The sequence below is a fragment of the Cryptomeria japonica genome, chromosome 3 (assembly GCF_030272615.1).
Source record: "Cryptomeria japonica chromosome 3, Sugi_1.0, whole genome shotgun sequence".
Taxonomy (NCBI): Eukaryota; Viridiplantae; Streptophyta; class Pinopsida; order Cupressales; family Cupressaceae; genus Cryptomeria; species Cryptomeria japonica.
Window position 1 is genome coordinate 485,418,653 of NC_081407.1, and position 27,694 is coordinate 485,446,346.

Consider the following 27,694-nt stretch of genomic DNA (forward strand, 5'->3'; position numbering starts at 1 on the left):
GCAGGACTGAGAGGGGGGGTGAATCGGTCTAGAACTTCAAAAGATATTAATTATAAACAACATGAACTTACTTAACAAAAAAACAATCATCAATACATGAGCACCAGATTTACATGGAAAACCCAAACTAGGAAAAACCATGGTGAGAATCTAACACACAATATATATCAACAATTTACAATGAATATGACTTCCTACCAAAGAGCTCACTAGTCCAAACTTGTAGACTAAGGTGCACAACCTTAGGCAAGATACAAAATCAAGACTTTCTCCGTTGAAGATCACTTCTTCAGGGAAATATACAAACTGATGTCAAGGGACTCATTGTCGATCAGGAACAAAGGAAATAAATGAATTGAAATTGAGAAGGATTCTCATGGACATGAAATTGTCCTTGAACAACTGGATGAGGCAACCAACATCATGACAAACATCTTTGATAACTTCTTCTATCACAACACACTATCTAATTGAATATATAACTTTCAAAGATCTTATCAAACTGACTTTCACACATTCACAATCTCATATCTACTTGCATATCATTCACATACACTTCACATATCATTCACTTTTATATCACACCACAACTTATCCATCCTCACACCTTAAATATGAGATATAACATTGAAAACCTAATTGAGGGTCGACCAAAACAAAATAAGCAATATTATACAAAATAAGCCACTTGGACTAAAACTACTCAAAATGGTCCACTCCTGGAGAAAGAGGGAACCAAAACATATTACAATACATCCTTCCAAGATTAATTTAATGAGCTACAAATGCTAATACATTCTCCAAATTTGTTACCAAATGTAATATGTAGATATAGCAATCAGTCGGCCACAAAATATCTTCTGATGCAAAATACTCCATGAGGATCTCCACATACCAAGGTGAGACCCATAATGACATCCCAATACAACTTCCAACTCATACTTGTAGCAAAATAATATTATTCAACTAAGATAAATTAATCAGAAATATTGAGTCACAACATAATTGAATAACCTTAACATAAATCAACAAAGCTCTCTTGCGAAATTCAGAAATCATTTGAGAAACATACCGAGAATACTAAACATATCATGAATAAACATCCACTAACTGCAACACGATCCACAACATCTCTAGAGGCCACCAAAATCTTTTCAGATCACAATGATAGACACACTCCTTGTCAGAGAACAAAGATAACTATCTAAAACAAGATGTTACAACCAACACCAAAAGTACTCAACTCAATCTACAACATAAAGCACAACTGCAACAACCAAAGGCATATCAGGACCAACATCCATTCAGATAACCAAGTTTGACATCAATGACAACCATACAAGCTCATGCTTCTAAAAATAACATCCTTTAAAGAATATTCAACATTCTTGAATCTTTTCATATCCACTAATTATTGTCCAAAATCATGTGAAGTACTTTAATGCATACATTCTCCTAACATTGAAAGGTTTCCATAGTTATTACATTATCTGCAAATATATGCACTTAAATAAAATAATTTCCCATTCTAGGCGTTTCACAAAACAAACATTCTAAAAACTCCTTGATTTCTTCAAGTGGCATAGTGATACCACATTCCTGCATAATTTCGTTAGTCTGCAAAGGACAACATAAATAATTCTTTTTTATAATAATAAAAAAAATTGGACATGAATTTTACAACAAGAAGAGATTCATTTCTTATTAATTTTAACATACCAAGATTCATATATCTCAAATGAGACTTATGGTAATATTTTTGGGTAACACTAAATCATTTGAATTTTATTTATAAAGTTTGGTTTGAGTCAAGTCTTATAAGTGTTTTGGATGAGGATCACAATTTTTTTATCCTACTCTTCATTATGAGACTTTTTCTCATGGAAAGAATTTATATATAAATGAAATTATGGAATATTATTATTGTTATGAAAGAGTGTGACTTTTGTAACCATACTTAGGGTATGATTTAATCTCGTAAATCAATGGAGAAGGATATACAAAGATTGGTATAAAAAGGGGGAATAAATAAAAAGAGCACATAAAAGGGAATAATTAAGGTCTTTGGCTAGGCATTAGGCATTGGAGAAGGAGCACATAATATGCGTCCAACTTGGGATACAATATACACTTTGGAGTGTCCTTGCCAAGGTTGCATTTTATGTGTTGTGAAGGCATGTGGGGTTCTATGTAAGAACTATCTCCTCTTGGAGTGCTTCCTTGCCATGGAAATACTAGACCTATAATTGATCCTTTGCATGTTGGATAACAACCTATAGATTTCAAAGATATGTATTCATATATATTTTTAGTTATTGATATCTCATTGGTAAATTTATTATTGTACATTAATGTTATTAATGTTAATTCATGAATTATTGACTTCATATTATCATTGTTGTACTTTAACTTATGAAGAGATGAGAAAATAGATTAATGTATTTGTATTAAATAATTTTCTTTGAGTATCTTCTTTTAACATTATCTATAAATATTATAAATATTAACCATCAATCTCTGAGCAAATAAATTTACTTGGGGTAAAACTAACATTACACTCTTACTATCAAAGCATCTCTAGAATTAGATGATACCCTTGTATTATCATGCTAATATTTTTCAATCAAATATTTGATTTCATTATTTAATTTCATGTCAAACCTTGGGAGTATACTACTAGGACCCGGGAAGGACAACTCAGAGGGGGGGGGATGAATCAGTTGTCAACCAGTTGACAATAAATTATAAACCAAATGTGAATTATTCCAACTTAAACTTAATGCCGGTAAACCAAACTTAAGTGTTGGTAAAATAGATTAACTATTATAGCAGTACCAGTTTAACTTAATGCATGAAATAGAAACAAAAACAATATCCACAACACATAACAAAAAGATTTTGATGTGGAAACCCAGTAAGGGGAAAAACCACGGCGGGAAACCTTACCCACAATCAGATGATACTACAGCAGATAGTAAGTGTATACAAATGGGGTCTGCACATGCAGAAAGGACAACCGCCTAGAGCTCACTGCTCAATCAAAAAATAGGAGTCACACTAACTACACAATTGGATGGTTAAATCTAATGATAATGTACTACTAAAAATAGTATCTGCAATGCTGGATTCAGTACCGGTTTAAGCTCTGAACATCAGTGTCAAACACCTTCATAACCTTCCTTCAACCTTCAAATAATGTCTGCATGATTCACACAAGGATCTTCTTATTTTCGCTCTTTAATTTTTTAACACACTCATACCATATCCCATATCCCTATCTTCAATAAGATCTTACAATCATATATACAAAACCTAAGACCGAATGTATAGGTCGGATCACTAAAGATATTACAATTAAAACAATTACAAACAAGTCTTTATGTGATAGTACATGTCAGCTCAATACATTTACCATATTATCCAATCAATAAATCATCTCCATAACATGTCGTGCTGATCTGGAATATTGGTCCATAACCTAGACCTATCTGTCGGTAAAGGCAAATCTGTCAACCCGAATAGACCAATAAGAAAAACACCAAATCCAAACTTCCAATCCATGTCTTCGACATAACAAAATGATCTCCAAGTTATCATCACTGTCGGTGAACAATATAACCTGTTGGTGAACATATACTGGTGATTGTGCATAAGCCACTAATCATAACGGTGAACCATAGTGCCATTGAACAGTAAACCAATGTAACCATAGTACTTGTATACACATAAAAATGGCTATGAGCGATTAAATAAATATTTTATAATTATTCTTCTATTAAATAGTTAATTTGAAAAGATTAAATTATTTAATTCATTTTCGTGTCTTTCTATTAATTAATTTAATTGAAATATTTTATCAATTAATTCATCTATTCTATTCCTCTAATTAATTAAATATCTAATATTTAATTATTCCTCCAATCATTTGAATATCTAATATCTAATGACTAGTCTTCTATCCTATAGTCTCAAATATTAAATGATTTCTTAAATTAGTTAATCTCTTATCCAACTCACCTTCCATCTCCACTTCATCTTCCCTTTGCCAACTCATCCATCAAGTGGCTAAGGAAATTAATATTTCTTAAATATTAATTCATCATTTATCTTCAACCTCCAAATTTAATGAAATATTATGTACGTACACATCTTTCATAACCTTCTTCTATATTCTCTCCAACATCCCTACATCTTAGGAAGGACTTGAGTCCACTTGTCCTCTCATGCCTAAATTTTCTCCAACCATCCCTAGATTCCCTTAGTTAGCAACCCAGTCAAGGTTAGATGAGTGACACTTGTCTTCTCCTTCCCCCTTTCTCTCAAACTTCACCTTTGCTCACAGCCATCCAAATCTGGAGATCTAATCATGACCGTTGATCTGAGCCACATCATCTTATCCTCTCAAAGTCTATAAAATCAAGAATTTGAGTTGAGAAAGAGTTGGTCTTCAAGTGAATTTGCAAGCTAATAATTTGTGAAAACTTATGCATCCGTGAGTTTTTAATCTTGAAGCAAATAAGCATAATCATTTTAGCATAGTCATTTAGCATTGCATATCATAGTATTAGTTAACTATCAGTTATCAGTCCATTCTTCATATGCCATCTTGGAAGCTATCAGTGCTTGTCTGAGAGCACACCATCTGCAACCCAGAATAGTGGAGTTAGGACACAATGAGACATAAATCATGAAGGTAATAATAGTATTTTTATTTTATATGTATTTCATGTAGTTTCATTGGTTGAGTTTGGATTTCCTATAGCATTTCTTTTATGTTTTGTGAAGCTAACATGTTGCAGGTAGTATTCTGATGATGAAATTCAAGTCGACACATTTTGGCACCCACCGTGGGGCTACATGACCTCGCATATACTTTTAATATTTTGACAAAAGCAAATTTAATGCATTTGTAATGCAGATTATGCATGTGTGAATTATGACAGTGCTTTTGTTTGATAGGTTAGTGTATGTGTCCTTCAAGTTAGCGCATATGTCATGTAGGTTAGTGCTTTTGTTTGAGAATCCATGCATTTAATCTTCAGGTTAGCGGTTTTGTCCTTTAGGTTAGCATTTTTGTCCTATAGGTTAGCACATTTGTGAATTTGGTTAACACTTTTGTTAGATAATTCTCGCTTCTTAGTCCACAGAGAAGTGCTTTTGTAGAGCAGGTTAGCACTTTCACCTTGTAGATTAGCACTTTTGAGGTGAAAGATAGCGCATTTATTTGCAATTGACAGAATTTCCTTGCAGGTCCGAATGTCCAAGAGTTTAAATTTTTCAAACTACTGACATGCATGTGCAGGATTGTGTTTAAAGCAAATTTTATGCATTTCCTCACCTAGTTAATTAAGAGCTCTATTTTGGAAAGTAACACATCATGTCTTACTCATTTAGTTTAACTAAGTTGATAAATTGACAACATGCAACTTGCATTTTGAGTGACTTCTTTAAAATAGTTGCACATAGACTTTAAAAGGATAAAATAAACTTGTGTTTTCTGTGCTTGATGAAGTAGTAGGTAAGTATGCTCTCACCATCATACAGTGATCAGAAAAATAGACCTACTTTCTTTTATGTATAACCTTTAGAGGGCCTACCTTCCCGAGCTACCTTGAGGGGGCCAGTGAGAGGGGAACAACCCAAAGTGTAAATGAGCTAATACCGAGTCCTTCCAATCCACTCTAAATAAATTGTGTTTGTGATGAAAGTCCTGTTGGATTTTGCCAAGATCAAGGACACAATGAAAAGCATAAAAGAGACAATAGAATGACAAGAACAAACTGTATTCTCATCAATATAAAAATGATCAACTGGATTAACCAATACAATGAATAGAGGCCTCCTTATATAGGCAAGGCCATATGGATGTATGAGCACACAAATATGACATGTGGCTCAATGAGAAACAAGGGTAGGTAAGAAATACTAAGGGTAGGTAGGAGAAATAATATAATATTCCACAAGAGGTGGATGACCCACCGAATGTGGAGTGTAACAGCAAAATAAGACCACAAAAGGTGGAATTTCTCCTACAACCTCTATCCCTAAGTGCACACTTCCCTAAGTGTCTCAATTCCAAATTACGATGAGATGCATTATCCTAAGTTAACTTAAGTAAGTGTAATAATATCCAAAATGAATATTTATTTACACCAACACCCCCCCTTAAGTGCAACTTAGGGGAATGAAGACTCAAGTCAACAATGCAAGATGGGTCCCGGCTACTAGGCCATGATAGGTACCCATGTACAATATGCAAATGCAAGCAAAACTATGCAATGCAAGCTCTCACAAACAGAGAAAGGGAGAAAACCCAGTGGGAAAAAAATCTCCCCCCCAAAAGAGAGATGAATGTACAAAAGACTCTCAAAGAAGAAGGAAAAAACCTCAAGGAGGAAAAAGTCCCCCCCATAAGAGAGGAAGGAGAAGTCAGCTGACCCCCCCTAATGACACATCCCGCACCCCTAAGAGAGCTCACAACTTTTGGAACTTACTCTCGGTGAAAGGTTTGGTGAATATGTCAGCAACCTGCTCTGCTGTAGGACAATATTGCAAATCAATGACCTGCTCCTGGATGAGCTCTCGGATATAGTGCATATGAATCTTGATGTGTTTGGTGCACTGGTGCTAGACCGGGTTCTTCAAGATTGCAATGGCACTCTGATTGTCACAATGGAGAACTGTCGGCCATGGAGTGGTGAAACCAAACTCTGTGAGAATCTGCTGGAGCCAAATGGTCTCAGTCGCTGCATTAATAGCGCCTCGATACTCAACCTCAGTCGAAGAGAGAGCAATAGCATGTTGCTTCTTGCTCTGCCAACAAATGGGGCCCGAACCAAGGTGAAAACTGTAGCCAGAAGTAGACTTACGATCAACTAGATCGCCAACCCAATCGGAGTCTGTGTAACCAACCAAGCGAAGTCCTGTGCCTGCTGCATAGTGAATCCCATAGTGATGTGTACCCTGGATGTAATGTAGAATGCATTTGGTGGCTTTCCAATGAATCTCATGTGGTTCCTGCATGAAGCGAGAAACCATGCCAATTGCAAATGAAATATCAGGGCGTGTATGAGTCAAGTAGATGAGACTACCCACAAGCTGACGATACAAAGTGGCATCAACTAGTGGAGAAGAACAATGAGCCTCAAGTTTGACTCCTGAAAGAAAAGGAGTTAGGGCAGGCTTACAATTAGCCATATGAAAGCGTGCAAGTAGATCAAGAGCATACTTGGGCTGCGATAGTGTGATCCCAGAAGGTGACTGTGAAATCTCTATCCCGCAAAAGTAGTGCAAAAGACCCAAGTCAGTCATAGCAAATCTATCATGCAAAGCAGATTTGACCCTGCTAATGATGGATGAAGTACTCCCAGTAATGATCAAGTCATCAACATAGAGCACAAGTATCAAGTGAGAGTCATCCTATCGCAAAATGTAAACATTCGGATCGGAATGACACCTGGTGAACCCTGCGGAGAGAAGAAAGGAATCCATCTTGGCATACCAAGCCCTGGGGGCCTACTTAAGGCCATAGAGAGATTTCCTTAGTCTGCAAACCAAGGAAGTATCTTGGATGAAACCCTGTGGCTGTTGCATATAAATCTCCTCATCAAGATCACCATGAAGAAAAGCACTCTTCACATCCATCTGATGTACAGCCCAACCATGAGCTGCAGCAATAGCAAGTGTCAAAGGAATGGAGTTCATCTTGGCTACGGGGGCAAAGGTCTCAGTATAGTCAACTCCTGCAACCTACGAGAAACCTTTTGCAACAAGTCGAGCCTTATACTAATCCACACTACCATCCGCTGCAAACTTGGTCTGATAGATCCACTTACATCGAACCATCTTTCTCCCCTTAGGGAGATGGACTAGATCCCATGTGTTGTTCCTCATCAAGGAACTATACTCTTCCTCCATAGCTTGGTCCCACTCAGGAACCCCTGATGCTTCCCTAAATGTCTGTGGATTGGAAGTGGTAGCAATGAATGCATGTGGAAGATCTTGATGTTGTGATCAAGTTCTCCGTGTATCCGAAGGATCCCCAACAAGAGAACCCATAGACTCAAGTTTCTGTCGAGCCCAACGAGGTCTAGGAGGGGGTGGAGAACGAGGCTCCTCAACTGCTAGTGGACCTTGCGGAGGTGTAACCCTGCAAGTCAAAGTTGAGGGAGTCTCATCATCTGAATCACTAACAGCACTATCCACAAAGGAGGAAGGTGGAGGAGGTAGAGAGGCTAAGCTAGGAGAGCTTTCCTCAAAGTGAACACTCCTCTCAATGAATACCTCATGTGTTTCTGGATCCATCAATCTGTATGCCTTAACACCCTCAGGATATCCAACAAATATGCAAGGTCGACTCTGAGGTTCCAATGCCTTGCATTTCTGTGGAGGTATGCGAGCCCATGCTAGACACTCAAAGACTCTGAAATGTCTCACAATCGGTTTCCTACTAGCCCAAGCTTCAAAAGGAGTAATACCTTGCAAAGCTTTATGAGGAACCCAGTTCTAGATGTGTGTGGCACAACTGATAGCCTCTTCCCAAAAGGCGGGATCAAGAGAACGTGCATGTATCATATAGCTAGTCATTTCTTTGAGAGTTCGATTCTTGCGTTCTGCAACCCCATTCTGCTGTGGAGTGTATGCAACAGAATGCTGAAGATCAATCCCCTCAAATGTACAAAAATCCTCAAGTCTCTTGTTCACATATTCCCTTCCATTATCTGTGCGAAGAATCTTGACCACTTTCCCTGATTGCTTCTCCACATGAGTCTTGAAGTCCTAAAATATGTCAAATACTTCACTCTTATGAATGAGAAAGTAGATCCAAGTGAAGCGGGAGTAGTCATCAATGAAGGTAAGAACATAGCGGGCCTTACTGAATGAAGGTGCTGGAAATGGACCTGCTACATCACTGTGAACAAGTTGAAGAACTTCCAAAGCTCTCCAAGTTTTCTCTTTATCAAACTTCTCTTCGGGATGCTTGCCCATGGAACAACCTGAACATACACCCTCTGAAAAACTGATTCGAGGAAGACCTGTGACCATGTCTTTAGTGCTTAGCTATTGAAGATAGCGGTAGTTGAGGTGACCAAAACACTCATGCCATAACTTACTTTCTGAATTTGAATGAGTAAGCAAGGCCCTAGAAGGTGAGCTTGGCACAAAGTGGGAGAATGAATAAAGTCTAAAGTTGTCATTGACTTGTCCCACTACTACCATGGCATCATCATCAAGTTCCTTTACCACAACTGAATCTGGTGTAAACTCAACCTTTTTCCCATTCCCATAGTGAGTGATTTGGTAGATGGAGAGAAGGTTGGTAGACAAGTTAGGAACATAGAGAACATTCTCAAATGTTCCATCTGTTGTCTTCAAAATCTGATTCCCTTTAACATCCTCAAAATAATATGGTTTAAAGCTTGGTGCAGAAGAGATATCAAAGATAAGGAAATTCTCAAGACAACATATGACAAGGTTTGATTAGACCTTCTACACTTTGGGCTTACTCAGAGCCCAGGTGGGTATACCTTTGTGAATTAAATTCACGCTTTCAAACATAAACCCACAACAAACCAGTCTAGAAAACTAGTGGGTCTATTCACCTTGAAATCAACTGAAAACAAAGAATGGAAATTTTACTTAAGTTCAGCATTTTAATCAACAAAAGTATGCAATAAACAACTTCAATTTAATACCAGTGCCTTATCCAAGGTCACAGAGTCATCTAAACTCAAATAAGACTCCTCAAACAAAACATCTTTATGCTTCCCGTCGACTTGGTTTTTATCAATCCTTGTATATGCCTGACACCTACAAGAACTCAAGCATTATAAAACAAGCTATGGTCATCAGAATTCAAAGTTCATTCCAGAGAGTTTACTGGTATGAGTGATCCCCACCTCTTTAATTTCTCTCCTAAAGCGAAAAGCTAACGAACACTTATACTAAAATTGCTTTGCAATTCCATTCAAACAGAACAACCCTGAATTATTCAGAATAAAAACAGTAAACAAATTTGTGAACAAATTTGAAGACAACACAGAGCTTTACTCAAAACCGATGGTTTGTATATTGATATTTAGTTCAAAAAGTATTACAAGAAATTTTGATTCTCCATTAAACTTAGAAAAGCTCAGATAAATTTCTGCAGCGTTTTCTTACAATTTTTTGTGATCCCTTTTCCTCTAGTCTTGGTATCCATTTATAACAACATGGATGCACAAAGCTTCGGACTTCTCGAGGAGAGTTTGTTACAATCATTTCTTTCAAAATAAAGAGGTTACAAGCTTTTTGCAAAAGCAGTTACAAGCTCTTTTCAGCCTCTGCAGTTACTTCAACATGTTGTTCGGTTGCAACCTCTTCTGTCTTTTCAGGGGCGCTCTCCAACTATTCCGGATCTTGGGTGGCATATTTAGTTGCCCACTCACTATATATCTCTTCTGTTGGCCATGAAAAATTAATCACATCATCTTTAATTTTAGTCAACCTTTTCCAAGAATTCCTCAGTTTGTTGACTTCTGAATTAAGAAAACCATAATGTGACTTAATTTTTTCTATCTCTTGTATTGTCACAACAAAGAAAGAAGTATCATCAAGATCAATGATTCCTTTAACTCTTGCTGACAATTTGGCTTCTATCTCCTTAAGCCATATCTGCTTGTCTTTTAACTGATCCTAATTAGCAAAAATTCCTAGGAGGAACTCAAAAACTTGATCAATGTACTCCTTCTTGCACAAATTAACCTTCCTATCCACATTATCCACCTCTGCTGCCAATTGCATTAAGACTTTAGCGACATCAAAAGTGGATTTGAAGATGGGATTGGCTCTTGCTTCATCACAGGATACACACATGAACTCTAGATCTTGCTCCCTAGGCCTCCATCTATCAAAAATAGGTGTCAAGATGGCCTTGTCTCTCCTCAGCTCATTCCATATTTCCATAATTTTACTTACATTGTTATAAAGCAATGAGGCATTTCCTGTAACTGCAAAACTGGAAATTGTAGCCCTTATTTTCTCCTCATATTTCTCTGCATATAAGGCCTGAGCCTGTTTCAAATTTTCTAACTCTTGGGGAGTGATTTCAATCATCTGAGAGCTGGAAGGTGCTAGAGATGGTGGAAATTCAATGATAGGGCTAGTAGGTGGAGGTCTTGCAGGAGAAGAGGAAATCATCAATGTTGAAGACTCACCTTGTTGGTGTTGTCCAGTCAACTGGCTCTGCAACTTAGCAATGATGCTATCTTTTCCTCTTACCTCCTCCTTGGCACTATTATAGGCCTTTAAAACTATTTCCAACTTAATTTGGAGGACCTCTTTCTCTTTGGCTTCCTTCTCTGCTACTGCAACACTGAATTTTGCAATTTCTAACATAGTGCTAGCAGCCTCTACTACCCCTATACTCTACACTCTCTTTACCATCATTCCACCAAGGTAACTTGACCCTGGGGTGTCTTTGCCTTTCTTGCTCTCATTTCTCTTGAGAGACCACATGACTAGTGCAGCATTATCCTTATTAAAAGTAACCCCTTCCATGGGTTTAGTCTCTTTTCTTACTGCATCTAATACCAGAGCATCTACAATATCCCACTCTGGTAAGATAAGCACTCCATCTTGTGCCACCATATCTCTTCCCTGCTCAGGGGTGATGGTTTTGAATTCTTCCATCACTTCTTTTTTTATTTCTTCATCCACCAAGGCTGGATCTTTATTGGGCTGCTCAGCCTTTCTTGTTTCACATCTAGCATTATATCTATCTATATGTTGTTTCCATACAAACTGCATAAATGCCTCTGATGTGACAAAATTATTATCAGCTAGGAAGGCACTACTTGCCTTTTTTTATCTCAGGATCCCATTCCTGGCCTTTAAGTTTAGTGGAAGTAATATCCATTCCAGCAGCAATGGGTTCTTCTAGCATCCCCTCTTCTACCTCGTCATAGGTATATGCAATTTCCCCTAGACTACCCATTTGTATGAGTTGCTCAGCTGCTGCTTGCTCATTTCCTATATGGATAGGGGATTGGGATGGGGAATACAAAGGTGTCTCTAATTGTATTTCTTTCCCCACCCTTTGTCTTTTTGGGCTCTCTTGGATGTCGATGACATCTTGTATCTTCCTCTTTCCTTTGGAGGTAGAGGGCTCCCCTGTTGTAGGCACCAGTACACTATAACCTGATTTTTTATGTAGTGTGTAATCACCAGGAGGGATTGGCTTGCTAGAAGCTGACCTACTAAGGATCATTCTAGCTTTCTCAGGGTTGCTCTTGATTACAACTTCCCTCTTCTCCTTCAATGTCTGCATCACATCCTCAAAGCAAACAATTAAAAACTTTATTTTCTCTTCTAGTGGGAAAAAGCTAGACAATGGGTCATAGCTAGCATCAAACTGATGCACAAAATCTAGGGCTTTTTTATAAGCCACCCACTTTTCTTTTCTTAGCTCCTGCTCATCTAGATCAAATTCATTTCTGATGAGGTCTTTAGGAAACTGGAATTGATGAGGCCTACCTCTGCATGCTACCTTCTTCCTAAACATACCATTGAAGAAGTCCTCTGGATCGACACACCTGGACACTGCAGTGGATAAGTGATAAGGTCTGAGGAAATCCTCTAAGCAATTCCAGCCTCCCTTTGTTATTACAAATTGGTGAGCTATGGTAGCTGCAGGGAAAATAGTCCCTTTACCCCTACCTGTCAACTCTGCCTCTTGCAAGCCACCAATTTGTCTGAGGATTTCTGCGATTCCTACTTTGAGAGGGACCTGGTAAGGTAACAAAAATGGAGTGCCCCTAAAACCAAAAACTCTGAAAACTGTGGAGACTGGATATAAATAAATGTCACCCTAGTTATGAACAATTTTTATATTCTCTGCGAATTCTTTTGGTCTTATGAATTCCAGAAGAACCTTGGGGACTCTTGGGTTATCAGAGCAGAGGAGAGTCCTTATTTTGGATGCAAAATATTTATCAAATTTCAAAAAACTGGCATCTTCTCTATCCCATGACAAAACAATACTCCACAATTGTACTGGCATTTTTTCTTCTTCCTTTTCCTTAACTAGGTCCAGTCCACTAGCAAAGTAATCACCATCTTTGAAGAGAAAAAGATGCATTAGGAGTGAATACCATCTAAAAGGCCTGTCCACCTTTCCATTCTTGATTCCTATTAACCCTCCGTGGATAGCATCAGCAATAAAGGAGGCATAATCAAATGTGATTGCAAGGGAAGGATTCAAAATTTGGGCAATCATTAACAAGTAATGATTCAGCATATTTGCTTCTGCATCTTCTCCCAAAACTTGGCAAAGTGCCCAATACATCCCTTTAGCCCTCAGGGTGAACATGCTTAATGAAAAGGGCTCTTGTGTGTTGGGTCCTACAACTGTTAAGCCTCCTATTTTCACAAAAAATTCCTTAAGAGGCCCATTCCTGAGATGACCCCTCTGTGCACCGTAAATTTGGGCCAATGCTGTAAAGTTTATTGGTTCTAGAAAGTTTGCAAACTCATTAAGCCCAAATGCTATCCTAAACTCTTCAGCATTAATTTCCACAAGGGTTTTCCCATTTACATCCCGAATGCTTCTTGTGACTGGATCATAGTTGAATGCAATCTGGGTTAGCAAATCTATGTCCATGAATACTCCTGGGACAACTAATTTCCCAACATCTAATTCCCAGATACTGTTCTGTGGGGCAGGAGAATTTCTCATTCCGAATCCCACTTTAAACAACCCCAACCCAGACAGTCCAACCTGCGGGTCTCTCAACCAATTGCCCTTGTCATATAATCCTTCTCCTATCTTTAGACGGGAAGCCTTAGGCACTAGCTCTTTTGCCTTTGATGCCTGGTTAGTTGACAACATCAACTGTTCTAAAAAATCATCACATACACTCCTCTCTGAATAGTTAACCTTACTAGAAAATTCTCTTTTAGGAGCCATTTTGAAAATGCAAGAAATAAATGCCACTCTTAGACGATCTTTCAACGAATGAATTATCTTATTTAGAACACTACACAAGAATTGCTACAAAAATATGAGAGAACCTGTTCTTTGCTTGAAGGAATTTTCTCTGCAACTGAACCGACTTGCTCTGTATCTGAGGAAAATAACTCTGTGTTTTCTCTTCTGCAAAATCTTTTAAACGATATCTTCACCTGGTTGTTAGGAAATCAAATATTTGTACTGAGGGCCTTAACTATAACATTGATTCCGCATGCTTCGGCCGTCCCTTCAAAATTGAATTCATACAAGAATTCGTATTTTTCGCTCCAACGGGTCACAATATTCCTGCAAGTGTTTCATTTTGTTCTTTCACAACTTCGCGAAGCATAACCATCGGGTAGCTTAGTCCTACAAAATAATGCCAACTGTTCGATCAAAAGAAACTTGATCGAGCGTTAGATTAACTGACGGCTTTGGCTTTTGCTCTGGGTCCCACTTTTCTATTGGCTACATAATACCACGTGGCATCCAACCATTGGCCTTGGAATCCCTTTCGCATTCCACTTGATACTGGCCGCGTGTCTTTCTTTTATAATGCCGGTTCCACCTTGGCGGGCCCACACTTTCTTCTTAGACCACGCCATCATCATGACACGTGGACGGCTCTCGTTCACTCTCGCTATTTCGCGAGGTATAAAGAGTGAGCACCTTACCCTTGCGAAATAGCGTGGGCCATTGGATCATCTCTTAAACTGATCGGCATTTAATCCTTTGAAAAGGCTCTCAGGAGGGGTGGGCCCGTTGATTCATCGTAAACACCTAGCATCCAATCACCTTTGGAGCTGATTTGTCACTCTGTCATTTGCCAAAAGAAAACCACGGGGCCCCACTTCCATCTCAACAGCCATATCCTCCAGGTCATCATCATGACATGTGGATGACTCTCATTCACTCTCGCTATTTCGCAGGGTATAAAGAGTGAGCACCTTACCCTTGCAAAATAGCGCGGGCCGTTGGATCATCTCTTAAATTGATTGGCATTTAATCCTTTGAAAAGGCTCTCAGGAGGGGTGGGCCCGCTGACTCGTCGTGAACACCTGGCATCCAGTCACTTTCGGAGCTGACTTGTCACCTTCTTATTTGTCAATAGGAAACCATAGGGCTTCAATAAATTGTTAACAGCTGTACCTGTCAGGTCATCTCCACCTGCGACCTGACTCACCTCTGGGGCCCTCCTTTCAGCCTTTAATCTTGACCCGCTGACTGTTGTGACTTGTGCCATGTGCCGCCATTTTACTCGCTATCAACAACCAGCTGGACCATTTATGTGGCATGCCATGTGGTTTTTGCAACTTTGTTGGTTTTAAACTACGCGCAACTTCGCCTAGCGAAATAGTGCGAGCCGTGGATCCATCCATGAGATGCGCACTAGTTACTGGGCCCGACAACTTTAGAAGAAAAATATACAAGGCATAAATTTTTTGATTAATTAACATAACCGCCTAGGCAAAAAACAAGGGGGGACACTTCCTACGACCCCATGACCCATTACTTAAGTGAATAAAGTAACGACAGATTAGAAACCAGAGGCTTTAGAACGAAACACAAGAGGGTTTTAAAAAAACAAAAACCCTTAAACCCCTGAGGTCTAGAACAAAGCTGAAGCATTTGGAACTACACTTTATTTAAAAATTCAACAAAACCATAGCCAATCATGGGAAAAGAAAAACCCATTTTAATCAGTGATAACACCATCATCCATGTCAACTGAACCTTTCCCTTCAACCTCTACTTGTGTGTCATCACCTATGTGAATGTGAGGTACCTTGGATGGCTCCAATGAAGAAAACTGCTCCTTTGTAGAACCCATGTGATATGAGGCACTCGAGTCAAGTATCCATTGCTGTGAAGAACCTGTTGTAGCCACAAATGCTTTCCCTTTTCCCTTAGACTGTGAGGAAGAGGAAGGAGTTGAATCCTTCTTTGTGTAGGCAGATGGCAAGTTGATGTTGTTTTTCTTGAGAAGATTGGTTAACTCATCAACTTGCTTTGCGTGGCATCGATGCTCATCATGACCATACTTTTTGCAATATGCACAAGTTGGTTTATCCTTCTTAGGTGGTGTCCCCTTCTTGGAAGAGGATGAAAAATTGCCTTGTTATGGAGAGAATGATTGTCCTTTTTCCTGGTGTGGCTTAGACTTGGATTGCTTCTTCTTTTTGTTGGAATCTTTGCCTTGACTTCCTTGATTTCCTTGATTTGCTACCAAAGCCTTAGACTTTGAAGACTTGAGAAACCCCATGTTCAACAACTTAGATTGTTCCAATATCAACATTTCTGTGAAAGCATCAAAAGAAGGCATAACATAAGAACTCTCCACTGTCAAACAATGAGTTTGGAAGCTAGATACAAATGCTGCATATTCTGGTGCAAGCTTGTCCAACAAGTTGAATATCAATTGAGCATCCTTCTTGTCAATTCCACAATCCCTTAGCTTTGCTCTTAGCTCATTTGCTTTGGTTACATAATCTTGGATTGTATCAAAATTCTTGGGATCTAAGTTGGTGAGCTCATTATCAATCTGATAGCCTCTGATTTCATCAAAATGTGCATACAATTTCTGAAACATATCCCAAGCCTCTTTAATTGTTTTACACTTCTCAATGTGGAAAATGAGATCATCTGATACATACTTGCGTAAGGTTCCAAGAGCCATGCAATTCTTTGTGAACCATTCTAATTGAGCATTTGGATCAGCCTTAGGATCAAGTGGTGTTGTTATTGTTCCATCTATGTAGTGTGTGAGAACCTTTTCCATTAGTTTACTCCACACTTTAATTTTCCATGATGCATAATTATGTGGAGTTAATGGTGGAAACTTATTAGGACTCATTGCAACAAGAATGGAAAGAGCACAAAGAGAGGCACAATCACACAAAACACCCCCCCAAATTCACTCAATCAAAGAACCCCCCCCCAAATGTGATGATTTGGCACTTTATAAGTAGTGCGTATACAATGGGCCACTTGCAAAAATGGCAAAGTGGACTTCTGATTTACAATTTTACAACTGCCTCAATAAGGCCAAAAGAGTCTCAAACTGATAATGCAAGAGATCTAACTAAGATCCAAGCAATTCACAAGTACCTAATAGGCCAAATAAGACCAATATCTAAAAGTACAATTTGCACTCAAAATATTTGAAATCTGATTATAGATTCTGAAAGTAGACAAAAAAATAAGCACTTTCAAAAAAAATGGCACCTGAAAAGGAGGTCATATGAGCTCAAACGAGGCCTTTGAAGTTTCAAAATTGAGGATTAGATAGGTACAGCTGAGAGAATCCAAAAATTCTGAAAAACTTGTGCACCAAAATCAGAAAATAACTACATCACTACAAAGATCATGAAATTTTAGCCCATTTCAAAAAAAATTGCACCAAAAAAGGAGCAAAAATGAGCAAGATATGGCCTTCCAAAGTTGGACTGCAAAACTGAAAAGCCAAATGGAGAGGGGTCAAAAAAATTTCAAAAAATGCTGATGTGGCGCTGATGTTAGCAAGTCACTATGTTAAATTTGATGGTCGTATGACCGTCACAAAAACTTTGCCTCCCTGCTGACTAGGCATTCGTACTGTACAGACAGTTGACTGTGGAGCTGACTGTGTAGGCCGTATGGATGACATGGCACTGTACGACTGGCTGTGTGGCGCAGTGACGTGGCAGATGGTACAGTCTACGTGGCACTGTACGTGGCGTACGAAGAGCTATTTTGGGGCACGTGGCCGTGTCTGTCTGCTGACTGGGTGTCAGCGTGGCGCTGCCGGAGGTTTTTGAATGGCGCCGGAGGTCTTTGGCCGACAGTGGCGCCGGAGCGAGAGGCGGAGACCGGCGGGGTTAGCATCTCGACAGCGACCGGGGGAAACCGAGGTGGCTGGTGGGGACCGGAAGCAGCGTGATGCCAGAGCCGGTGGGCGGGGAAGGCGCCGACGGTTGGAGATCTCGGCGCGAGCGGCGGCGGGGGACCAGCACGGCGGCGATCGGGGCGCTCTGCGGCGACGTCAACCTGCAGGTATGGTTGGCATCGCAAAACCTGTGACACGCAGGTACTGTGTACGGGGGGTTCTGCGGACCCCTAAAAAAGTTTTTTTTTTTTTTTTTTTTGATTTTTTGCAATTTTTTGAAATCCTTTTTTTTTTTGAATTTTTTTTTTTGAAATCCGTACGACTTAGCCAAAATGGGAAAAAAAAATTTCTCACCAAAATAGGTCGACTTTATAGTCGAAATTTATGGAAATGGCCTCCCAGATTCAACGGTGATGTCCAAATCGTTGTATGATGCCCCCAAAAAATGAAGATCCCCAAATCTAAAAGTAGAAGCCTTCCACGATGTCTCCAAAAACTGATCAACGAAGCCCCAATAGCTCTGATACCATGTTGGATTTTGCTAAGATCAAGGGCACAATGAAAAGCATAAAAGAGACAATGGAATGACAAGAACAAACTGTATTCTCATCAATATAAAAATGATCAACTGGATTAACCAATAAAATGAATAGAGGCCTGCTTATATAGGCAAGGCCATATGGATGTATGAGCACACAAATATGACATGTGACTCAATGAGAAACAAGGGTAGGTAAGAAATACTAAGGGTAGGTAGGAGAAATAATATAATATTCCACAAGAGGTGGATGACCCACCGAATGTGGAGGGTAATAGCAAAATAAGACCACAAAAGGTGGAATTTCTCCTACAGCCTCTATCCCTAAGTGCACACTTCCCTAAGTGTCTCAATTCCAAATTACGATGAGATGCATTATCCTAAGTTAACTTAAGTAAGTGTAATAATATCCAAAATGAATATTTATTTACACCAACAAGTCCCAAACAACATGTGCTAATAAGTTCATACCGACACTATGTTTCCCCATAAACCCTATGGAGTGTAACCTCTATAGGCTGGGAACCTTCTATATTTACAGAGCTGAAAGTGCCGCATGTATGCCCACATGATTGAAAGCCTTTACTAAAAACCATTTTTACTAGTTGCCAAAATCCTTCTAGTTGTTGGCGCAAGAGGTCGGACCTCTGAAGCAGCTCACACACATACAGTTCTTAGTAGAGATATAAAGTTTTCCATGGGGAGTTTTCATAGAAACTGGTGCTTGGCTTCCCCGGAGAAGTGAGTGCTAAGGGTGGATCCAGTGGGCTCAAGCATCTAAATATCCGCTTTGAATAGCATAGCCTCGGGGGAAACCCCATGTGAGATTCAACAATTATTACCTCAGCCTACCATAAGATTTGTACTTGCTTATGCATTTTTTTTCTTAAACATTGTGTCTTCTATGTCTGTAACATGCTCAAAATGGTCAAAAATTGAAGAAAATCATTATCTAAGAGTGAGAAAAAATCCAACCAATTGCTGGAAAAACTGATCAAAGGGGTAGTACAAAGGCTTTCCAACATTTAAACACCACATCAAACTAAAGTTTCAAAACATCAGTACCAAAACACTTCTTGAGTAGATTTGTCTCTAAACCATCACACATTTTCAAACTATTTCAACAACTGGGTCACTAATCCAACAGGCTATTCCCGAAAGGTTTCTATAAGCATAAACATTCAACAAGCTATTGATTCAAACATCTTAAGTGCAAAAGATCAACATCATTGTCAAGTTTCTCATCAGGACATATCAAATCCTCTATCATGAAGCTTGATCAATTTATCCTATATTCATAATCTTGGATATATCTTTCCTATTTTGAAACTAGGTTATATCAAAATCATAATTGCACCAACATTGGAATCAAACAAACTTGTAAACTGTCAGATTCTTATATGGCTTTTAAGTATTGCCTTAAGAAAAGAAAACCCAGTTATAAAGCTACTCAGAAAAGAATAAGATTCTTGTTTATCAATCGCAAGATCTTATTAAAACATAGGACATTCCTGCACCACTTTCGCCATTATTTTCGTGGCTATGCAACAGAATTTGATGGGGAAATTTTGCAAAGACGTGCTTTTCAACAAAGAGACACTTTATCAGAATGAACAAAGAGACCTTGAGAAAGATTTCAAATTTGATAGGCTAATGAAAAAATTGTTGGCAAAACAAAAAGAGAAATATCTCTTGATGTTGGCAAAATATGGAGCTAAATTTCCACAAGATTTTAACATAGAAAGCTTAAAACAAGATGCGGAGACAAGTAACACCCAAAACATAGATGATTTAAACAACAAAGATCTAAACAAATAAGGTCATGAAGAGACGAGAAAAAAATGTGATGATACAAGAAAAGAGCGTAGTGATAAAAGAACCTATGAAGAAATAAAGAGAAGTTATATGGATAATCCGTTGTTAAACCTTACTCAACAAATACAAACTTTACAACAATAGATGCAAGATAGAACAAGCTCCAAGAAGTATTCATTAGAAGATATCTTCCCATATCCTTTCGATAAAAAATTTAATATGGTACCATTTCCACAATATTGCAAAATCCCTAAATATGACAAATACGATGGAAAATCTGATCCTCGGGCTCACATTAGGGAGTTTTGTACTATGAGTATGGAATTTGCCCACGATCAAACTTACCTGATGCATCTTTTTCCTAGGAGTTTAAATGGACAATCAATGGAGTGGTTTTCAAGATTACCTTTTGGAATCAAATCTTTTGAAGAACTCGTGAATAGATTTATTTCACAATACTCCTACAATGTAAGGAATGAGATAACAATGCTGGATTTATGCAATGTTAAACAAAAGAATGATGAATCTTTTATGATCTTCTTACAATGATGGAAACGCATGTTTAATAGGTATCCAAGAGATGTGCCTGATCAAGAAAAAATGGACATATTCATCGATAATCTTATCAGTGAAATGAGTTATCGACTAAGAATGCAATGTCCTCCCTCCTTTGCCAAGATGATTGAGAATGGTCTGAAAATAGAGAACGTGATGGTAAAGAAAGAAGAGATAAAACTTTTCAATAATTCTTACAACAATAACAACAACAACAATGGCAACAATGACAAACCCAAGCTCTGGTCAAAGAATAGGAATGCCAGCAATGGAGGAAATGACGATAATAGTGCTACAAAATAAGGACAACCAATTTTTAATCTATCAAGTCAAATCCCAAGCAATAAATATCAAGAAAACAATAAAACCAAGTCCTTATCCAATCCTTGTAGGAAATGCACAAACATTGGAGAACCATTGGAATCATCTTTAAAAACTCTTCTTGCCAACAAACTGATTGTGTTACCAGAAGCAAGAGGCTATGAACCACAAGTCAAGCCAAATTGGTGGAATGACAATCATTTTTGTAATTACCTTTGGAATAAAGGACACCAAACAAATGATTGTCAAAGATTGAAACACCTTATCCAAGATCTAATCGATAATGGAACTATCACAGTGGATAGCCACAAGACAAATGAATCACACCTAGCTTTCAAAACTCCAATTCCAAATTATGACAAAGGTGAACCATCCCAATTAAAAGATGACAAAGGAAAAGCCAAAGTGAACTACACTTATACATATGATGATGTGGTAAATGTTATCATTGTTAAAGATAATCCACCTTCAGAGCCAATCAATGTTATTATGAGAAGCAAAGCAAAGGTTACCTTTCTAGGTATAACAAAAGACCCAACATCCACTTCACAACAATACAATTTAGTAGAGAAATTACAAAGAATACCTGCTCAAATATCAATTCTGGAACTTCTCAAAGTTTCACCTATGCATAAGGAAATGTTGGAAAAAGCTTTAGTGGAAACAACAGTTTCAAAAGACTTGGATATAGATCAGTTCCAAAACATGGTGGGACACCTTATAGCCCCTCATTGCTTATCATTTTCTGAAAATGATGATGCATCCTTACAACATCCTCACAATGCTCCCTTACATGTTGAAGTCACCATTAATAAAACACATGTAAAACGCGTACTCATAGATGGTGGAGCTGGCTTAAACATTTGCACATTAAGTTTGATAAAAGCTTTGGGATATTCATAAAATATAGTGGATCCAAAGAAGAAAATAACCATTAAGGCTTATGATGAAGCATAACGTTCTTCTAAAGGAACTGTGGTGTTACCAATCAAAATAGGAACTGTGGAAAGGAATACATTGTGTCAGGTTTAAGATCTGAACCTCTCTTACAACATTCTTCTAAGAAGGCCATGGATTTACAATATGCAATCAGTTCCTTCTACGTATCATGAATGCGTAAAATTTCCTCATGAAGGACAAGAGATCACTATAATTGTGGACTCTAGTCAATATTACAATAATTTGAAGCCAACACAAGATACAAGAGTTCCACATAACAGAGAATCAGTATACCCTACCAAAGAAATTCAAGAAAAGTTATGGGAAACCTTTGAGAAAAAGCTCAAATTAAATGATGAAGGAATGGGAAAATATTCTTTTCATAATTTTCCACTTTCCCCTAAGTCATATGGAAAGCCTACAAATATCCAATCAAAGACCTTCGAGAGATCAAAAGATATGTTAGACATAACATTTGTTAGAGCTAGAACTCTTGATGAAGAAACTGAAGACAAGGACATTCTTGGTTGGTTGTATAAGGATGAAAATGAAACTATAGCAACAGTTGCAGAAGAAAAAATATGGCAAAGGTTATGAAATCATGCAAAAAATGGGATATGAAGGAAAAGGACCAATTGGTAAATGATGTCAAGGTATTTTAGAACCAATTTGTCCCCACTCACAATCTAAAGAAGATAAGTTAGGACTTCGATATCTAAAGTCAAATCAAAAGCACCATAATTATCAACAATCAAAGTGGAGAAAGAAATCAGTCTCTAAAGAATAAAATTGGCAAGAAAAGCTACATCAAGCAGCAAAAATAGTAACCTATAAACAAAAGAAACAAGAAGAACATGAAAAGAAAGAAGAAGAGATTACCATCAAAGGAAAAGAAGAATCTTGTCAACAAGTTCAAGAAATACGACCAAATGCAGAATCTGAACAAGATATTCCAGAAACAGTGAAAATAGAGATGGTAGAAATCAGGGAACTTTTTGCACCATACAACATTCCTATATGGTATAGTGAGGTAGTCCTAGACCATGGTTCAAAGAAAGATTCAAATGAGTATAAATGGGGCCCAAATGTCTTATCTAGTACATCAAGGAAACAAAACAATGAAGAACAAACAGCTATTACAAAGGAAGACTTGTCTATTACAAAACAAAAGATGGAGTTAGAAAGAAGACAAGAAGAACTCAGAATTCAGAGAAAAGAGGCATATACAAAACAACAAAGGAAAGGGAATGACAAAGAAAAACAAGTAACGCCACAAGAAGTACAAACAGAGATAGATCAAGCATATGGAAATATCATATTTTTATCAAATAAGGAACAAGATGTATCAAGATGTGGCAGAACTATAGAAGAATTAAGAAATAGTCAAGTAGGATTGACTATTAGTTCAGAAGAAGTTGAGTTTGAAAGAAGACAAAATCTAGCAAAAGAATCCTCTTTATCATGTACACAAGTATGTCAACTTCAAAATGCAAATGAAGTCATTGAAAATATTCAAAAAGGAATTTGCAGTATTAAAGACGTGTGTGTTGATATAATCCATTCGTTTAAGGGACAAACGTCAGCTGAAGAACTATTTGAGTGTGAACTACAAAATACTAATACCGATTTTGTTAGAACTAATTGGAAGACACTTGGGAGAGACAATTCTCAAAATCATTTGATTTATGACATTACTTACTCTATGTGAAATTATGATCATTATGTCATGAACTTTGAAGCACCTAGCGATGACAATGATTATGACTTACCCCTTCTTCATCTTGAACTAATTGATTGGGATAATTTAGAAAACCCTGAATTAGATGTCTTTTCCAATGATCATGACTTAGCAGTGTATCTTAATGCTATGGAACCCATAACACCTAAGATATCTTCCATTGCAGAATCAAGTAACGTTTCTTGTAGTCAGGAGAATGCCAAATTTTCTAGTCGCAAAATTGAAATAAAACAAGGAAAGAGACCTACTATTGAAAACCATTTCATGGCAACACTAGATCAATCAAAAGGGAAAATAAAGGATGTATCTAAAGGTAAAAACCTCTTTGAGGTGCTAGAAGATGGAAAGTTTGACATTCTTCTTGGATATTATCATGAGAGATCTTCTATCCTAATAGAACCAACATAATCAGTAAACATTGGTACATCAAAGGATACTAAGATACTTCATTATGCTGCCTGATTATCAGATGAAGAGAGGAAAGAATACATGTAATTCTTTAAACAAAGACAAATAAATTTTGCTTGGTCCTATGCAGACATGCCACGACTTAATCTAGATCTTATCATGCATCATCTTAATTTGGATTTAAAAGAAAAACCAGTTAAGCAAAAGCTAAGAAAGAGACATCGACATATTGCTCTTCTTGTAAAAACTGAGCTGAAGAAACTATTAGATGTGGGTTTCATAAGTCTTGTTGCTTATCTGGAATGGGTTTCAAGTATTGTACCAGTGTCAAAGCCAGATAAGAGCATAAGAGTCTGTACAGATTTTAAAGATCTGAATAAAGCATGTCCCAAAGATGATTTCCAGCTACCAAACATTGATATAATTGTGGACTTATCAATAGGACATGAGATGGTTTCATTAATGGATGGCTTTTCGGGATATAATAAAATAAGAATTGCACCTAAAGATCAAGAAAAGACAACATTCACCTGTGCAAGGGGAACTTATTGCTGGAATGATATGCCATTTGGGCTTAAGAATGTAGGAGCGACTTATCAAAGGGCTATGATGATAATTTTCCATGATATGATGCATACATTTATGGAAGATTATGTAGATAATATACTTGCAAAATCTCATACAAGATAAGAACATTTGAATATCTTAAGCAAGATCTTTGATAGGCTGGAAAGATATCAGTTGAGATTAAATCCAAAGAAATGTGCATTTGGAGTAACCTTTGGAAAAATTCTTGGGTACATTATATCAGCTCGCAGAATTGAAGTAGATCCTGAATAGGTCAAAGCCATCATGGAAATGGAGTCACCTAGAAACATAAGTCAATTGAGATCTTTACAAGGAAGATTGCAATCAATTAGGAGACTTGTCTCTCAATTAGTAGATAGATGTCGTCCATTCACCCATCTTCTACATAAGAATATTCCATTCAAATGGGATAAAAAATGTAAAGAAGTTTTTTTGCAAATAAAAGAATATCTTATGAATCCTCTAGTATTGGTACCACCAATCAAAGATAAACCATTTTTTCTCTATATCTCAGCGACAAATGTATCATTAGGAGCTCTCCTAGCACAACATGATGAAGGAAAAGAAAGAGCAGTGTATTACATTAGTAGAACACTTGTCGGCTATGAACTGAATTATTCCTCAATAGAGAAGACATGTCTAGTAGTTTTGTTTGCAATTTAGAAGCTATGACATTATATGTTGATTCATTCCATGAAACTAATAGCAAAGATAGATCCACTGAAGTATTTTTTTGAGGAAGTCAACCTTGACAGGAAGACTAGCCAAATGGGTTATGATACTGAGTGAATTTGATATAGAGTATGTTGACCAAAAAGCTATCAAAGGACAAGTCATTGTTGACCAATTGGCTGAAGCACCTTTACAACACGACATGCCTTTGCACATTGAATTTCTTGATGGAGACATTTTGACAGTAAGTACAGAATTTTGAGAATTGTACTTTGATGGTTCTTACACACAATATGGATCAGGCGCAAGAATTTTATTCATCACACCTTAGGGACATACAATTCCAAAATCATATAGACTGCAGTTTCCATGCACAAACAATACTACAGAATATGAAGCATTGACTATTGGGCTCAAAATGGCTATTGAATGGAATATCAAGGAATTACATGTTTATGGTGATTCAAAGCTTATCATCAACCAAATAAATGATGATTATCAAACTAAGGATGACAAGATCATGCCCTGCAAATAGCTGGTAGAAGAGTTTAAAGAACACTTTGTAGAAATATCATTTACTCAAATCCCAAGAAATGAGAACAAAGTAGCAGATGCAATGGCTACAATAGCATCTCTCTTGCAAAATCAAGAGAATCAACATCATTATGAATTTCTCATGGAAGATATCTTAACCCCTACCATTCAATCCCAACATATCTGCCAAATTTTCCATATATCAGGAACTAGTCAATCCTTATACGGTCAAACTTATCAGTACTTAAAAGAGAATATCCTTCCTCTTGACCTATCCCGTAATCAGAGAAGGAATTTTATCCATCAGTCCTCTCCCTATACTATTATTGTAGATATCCTATATAGGCAAGGTCTAGATAGTACTTTATTGAGATGTCTTGAACAAGAAGAAGCTAAGAAAGTTCTCAACGAAGTTCATGTAGGTATTTGTGGCACACACTCAAGTGGCTTAACACTGGCTAAGAAAATTCTTCGTATGGGTTACTATTGGCCTACTATGGAGAGAGATTAATTCACATAATCTAGGAAATACAAACAATGTCAGATCCATGGGAATCTCATTCATGCACCAGCACAAGAATTATATCCTATGACACAATCATGGCCATTTTCTCAACGGGGCCTTGATTTGGTAGGAAAGATAAATCCCTCATCTTCTAATGGACATAAGTTCATTCTGACTGCTACTAAATATTTCACTAAATGGATTGAAGTAGTACCTCTAACAAAAGTGACAGGAAAACAAATATCATCATTCATTTTGAATTATATAATCTATCGCTATGGAGTTCCTATGACCATTATCACTGATAATGGGAGACCTTCTAAGAATCAAGATGTGAAGGAGCTATGTGAATAATTTCGTATCCAACATAGGTTTTCTACTCCGTATTATCCACAAGGAAATGGTCAAGCTGAGGCATCAAACAAAACTATCTTGAAAATTTTAAAGAAAACAGTCAATGAAGCTGGAAAACATTGGCACATTTAGTTGAATCCTGCTCTTTGGGCATACCGAACCAGCATCCGCACTCCAATGAGGGAAACTTCATATTGTTTGGTCTATGGATCAGAAGCCATATTACCTATAGAAGTAGAGATACCCTCTCTATGAGTATCCTTGAAAGGTCTTATACCAGAAAAAGAGCAATGAGTCTCTCGACTCCAAGAACTTGAACTGATTTAGGAATGTCATCAAAATGCAATAGATCATTTGAAAGTATATCAAAAAATAATGGCAAGAAGTTATAAACACAAAGTCAAGCCACGCATTTTTCAGATTGGAGATATAGTTCTAAGGGAGAATCCAAGAAATCAACAAGACCGAGAAAAGAAGGGAAAATTTGAACCAAATTGGCTAGGACCTTTTGTCATAGTAGAAACATATGGATTAGGAGCATACAAGTTATCTACCCGTGAAGGTGATTGGTTTGATGAACCTATCAATTCTATTCATCTCAAGAAATTCTATGCTTGAGATATAAAGTCCTAAGAAAATGATCAATAAAAAGCATATAAAGTCCTAAAGAAATCAATAAAAATCAGAAAAGTAGAAAATCCCTAAAAAGCATCAAACAAATAAAAGCAAAAAACAATAAAAAATAAAATAAAATAAATCAAAACAAATCAAAAAATGCAATAAATTTAGATGGTGAAAACCTATTAAACAGACGCTCTCTAAAAAGTGAGTTCTTCCATCTATGAGATCGCTTTGCGCACTTATACACTCCATCA